This window comes from Arachis hypogaea, chromosome 14 (genome assembly GCF_003086295.3).
Source record: "Arachis hypogaea cultivar Tifrunner chromosome 14, arahy.Tifrunner.gnm2.J5K5, whole genome shotgun sequence".
Classification (NCBI taxonomy): Eukaryota; Viridiplantae; Streptophyta; class Magnoliopsida; order Fabales; family Fabaceae; genus Arachis; species Arachis hypogaea.
The window spans coordinates 52121052-52125292 of record NC_092049.1 but is presented as its reverse complement, the minus strand read 5'-3'; the positions used below and the strand labels follow the sequence as shown (position 1 = coordinate 52125292).

Below are 4241 nucleotides of genomic sequence, written 5' to 3'. Positions count from 1 at the left end.
TTCATAATTTTCGAAATTTTCAAAATTATTTTTCAAAAATCTTTTTCATAATTTTCGAAAATCTTATTAGCAGTTAATGTGATTAATTCTAAAATTTTAAGTTTGTTACTTGCCTAGTAAGAAAGGTTCAATCTTTAAAATTTTAAATCATATCTTTTAGTTTCTTGTTAGTCAAGTAATCAACTTTGATTTCAAAATCAAATCTTTTTAAATTTCTTTTTCAAATCTTTTTCAAAATAAGTTTCAATCATATCTTTTCAAAATCAATTTCAAAATCTTTTCTAACTTCTTTTCTAACCTCTTATCTTTTCAAAAATTGATTTTCAAATCTTTTTCAAACTAATCCTATCTTTTTGTCTGATTCTTATCTTTTTCAAAACTACCTAACTAACTCTCTCTTTCTAATTTTCAAAAATCACCTTCAATTTTAATTTTTGAATTTTAAATTTAATTTTAAAATATTTTTTTTATTTTCGAATTATTCTTCTCATCTCTCACGTCTTTCTATTTATTTATTTATTTACTAACACTCCTCTTCATCTAAGAATTCGAACCTACTCCTCACCCTTGTGTTTGGATTCTCCATCTTCTATTCCTATTTTCTTCTACTCACAGAAAGGAATCTCTATACTGTGACATAGAGGATTCCAATTTTTTTTTCTATTTTCTTCTTTTTCATATGAGCAGGAACAAGGATAAGAACATTCTTGTTGAGGCTGATCCTGAACCTGAAAGGACTCTGAAGAGGAAGCTAAGGGAAGCTAAAGCACAACTCTCTGGAGAAAATCTGACAGAAATTTTTGAAAAAGAAGGAGACATGGCCGAAAATAATAACAATGCAAGGAAGATGCTTGGTGACTTTACTGCACCAAATTCCAATTTACATGGAAGAAGCATCTCAATTCCTGCCATTGGAGCAAACAACTTTGAGCTTAAACCTCAATTAGTTTCTCTGATGCAACAGAACTGCAAGTTTCATGGACTTCCATCTGAAGATCCTTTTCAGTTCTTAACTGAATTCTTGTAGATCTGTGATACTGTTGAGACCAATGGGGTTGATCCTGAGGTCTACAGGCTTAAGCTTTTCCCGTTTGCTGTAAGAGACAGAGCTAGAGTATGGTTGGACTCTCAACCTAAAGACAGCCTGAACTCTTGGGATAAGCTGGTCACGGCTTTCTTAGCCAAGTTCTTTCCTCCTCAAAAGCTTAGCAAGCTTAGAGTGGATGTTTAAACCTTCTGACAGAAAGAAGGAGAATCCCTCTTTGAAGCTTGGGAGAGATACAAGGAACTGACCAAAAAGTGTCCTTCTGACATGCTTTCTGAATGGACCATCCTAGATATATTCTATGATGGTCTGTCTGAGTTATCAAGGATGTCATTGGACCATTCTGCAGGTGGATCCATCCACCTAAAGAAAACGCCTGCAAAAGCTCAAGAACTCATTGATATGGTTGCAAATAACCAGTTTATGTACACTTCTGAAAGGAATTCTGTGAGTAATGGGACACCTATTAGGAAGGGAGTTTTTGAAATTGATACTCTGAATGCCATATTGGCTCCGAATAAAATATTGACTCAGCAAGTCAATATGATCTCTCAGAGTATGAATGGATTGAAGGAATCATCCAATAATACTAAAGAGGCATCTTCTGAAGAAGAAGCTTATGATCCTGAGAACCCTGCAATAGCAGAGGTGAATTACATGGGTGAACCCCATGGAAACACCTATAATCCCTCATAGAGAAATCATCCAAATTTCTCATGGAAGGATCAACAAAAGCCTCAACAAGGCTTTAACAATGGTGGAAGAAACAGGTTAATCAATAGCAAGCCTTTTCCATCATCCACTCAGCAAAAGACAAAGAGTCCTGAGCAGGATCCATCTAGCTTAGCAAATATAGTCTCTGATCTATCTAAAGCCACCTTAAGTTTTATGAATGAAACAAGGTCCTCCATTAGAAATCTGGAGGCACAAGTGGATCAGCTGAGTAAAAGGATCACTGAAACCCCTTCTAGTACTCTCCCAAGCAATACAGAAGAGAATCCAAAAAGAGAGTGCAAGGTTATTGAATTAACCATCATGGCCGAACCTACAAGGGAGGGAGAGGACGTGAATCCCAGTGAGGAAGACCTCCTAGGACGTCCAGTGATCAACAAGGAGTTTCCCTCTGAGGAACCCAAGGAATCTGAGACTCATCTAGAGACCATAGAGATTCCATTAAACCTCCTTATGCCATTCATGAGCTCTGATGAGTATTCTTCTTCTGAAGAGAATAAAGATTTTACTGAAGAGCAAGTTGCCAAGTACCTTGGTGCAATCATGAAGCTGAATGCCAAATTATTTGGTAATGAGACTTGGGAAGATGAACCTCCCTTGCTCATCAATGAACTAAGTGATCTGGATCAACTGAGATTGCCTCAGAAGAAATAAGATCCTGGAAAGTTCTTAATACCTTGTACCATAGGCACCAACACCTTTGAGAAGTCTTTATGTGACCTTGGATCAGGGATAAACCTCATGCCGCTCTCTGTAATGGAGAAACTGGGAATCTTTGAGGTGCAAGCTGCCAGAATCTCATTAGAGATGGCAGACAACTCTAGAAAATAGGCTTATAGACAAGTAGAGGACATGTTAGTAAAGGTTGAAGGCCTTTACATCCCTGCTGATTTCATAATCCTAGACACTGGGAAGGAGGAGGATGAATCCATCATCCTTGGAAGACCCTTCCTAGCCACAGCAAGAGTTGTGATTGATGTGGACAGAGGAGAATTGATCCTTCAACTGAATGAGGATAACCTTGTGTTTAAAACTCAAAGATCTCCTTCTGTAACCATGGAGAGGAAGCATGAAAAGCTTCTCTCACTGCAAAGTCAACCAAAGCCCCCACAGTCAAACTCTAAGTTTGGTGTTGGGAGGCCACAACCAAACTCTAAGTTTGGTATTGAACCCCCACATTCAAACTCTAAGTTTGGTGTTGGGAGGTTCCAACCTTGCTCTGAACATCTGTGAGGCTCCATGAGAGCTCACTGTCAAGCTATTGACACTAAAGAAGCGCTTGTTGGGAGTCAACCCAATGTTATCTAATTATATTTATTTATTTTCCATTGTTATTCTATGTTTTCTTTAGGTTGATGATCATGTGAAGTCACAGAAACTACTAAAAAATCAAAAACAGAGTGAAAAATAGATTGAAAAATAGCACCCTGGAGGAGAACAGTCTGGCGCTTAAACACCAGAAATAAGCATCTGTCTGGCGTTTAACGCCAAAACAGGCACCAAGCTAGCGTTTAACACCAGAAACAAGCATCTACTTGGTGTTAAACGCCAGAACAGAGCATGGAAGTGGCGTTTAACGCCAGAAACAGGCAGCAGTCTGGCGTTAAACGCCAGGATTGCATGTATAGGGCGTTTTACACGTCTAAAGGGTACAGGGATAAAAAATCCTTGACACCTCAGGATCTGTGGACCCACAGGATCCCCACCTAACCCTATTCTCTCCTCTTCACACCTTTTCATAACTCTCTTCCCTAAATGCCCTTCACCAATCACTTCAATCACTCTTTCCCATCACCCCCTCACCACTCACATCCATCTTCTCTTCACCATAAACCTACCTTCAAATTCAAAATATTTTCCCTCCCAAACCCAACCCTAAATGGCCGAACCCTAAACCCCTCCCCACTTCTATATAAACCCCTCATTCCTTCTTCTATTTCACACAACATAATCCTCTCTTCTTCCACTTGGCCGAAACCTACTCTCTCTCCCTCTCCTCCATTTCTCTTCATCTTCTACTTCTTTCTTTCTTCTTTTACTCGAGGACGAGTAAACATTTTAATTTTGGTGTGGTAAAAGCATTGCTTTTTGTTTTTCCATAACCATTTATGGCACCTAAGGGCAGAGAAACCTCTAGAAAGAGGAAAGGAAAGGCAATTGCCTCCACCTCTGAGTCATGGAAGATGGAGAGATTCATCTCAAAGGTCCATCAAGACCACTTCTATGAAGTTGTGGCCAAAAAGAAAGTGATCCCTGAGGTTCCTTTCAAGCTCAAAAGGAATGAGTGTCCGGAGATCCGACTTGAGATTCAAAGAAGAGATTGGGAACTTCTCACCAACCCCATTCAAGAAGTCGGGATCCTAATGGTTCAAGAGTTCTATGCAAATGCATGGATCACAAGGAACCATGATCAAAGTGTGAACCCGAATCCAAAGTATTAGCTTACCATGGTTCGGGGGAAATA

At 39.1% G+C, this 4241-nt stretch overlaps 1 non-coding gene across 1 annotated transcript; it reads right to left on the bottom strand.

Annotated features, from left to right (window-relative positions):
- Positions 1-1210: 1210 nt before the first annotated feature.
- On the bottom strand, positions 1211-1318 carry LOC112745194 (small nucleolar RNA R71). The gene has a single exon (XR_003173135.1). It is a non-coding gene; the product is annotated as a small nucleolar RNA R71 (small nucleolar RNA).
- Between the last annotated feature and the right edge of the window lie 2923 nt (positions 1319-4241).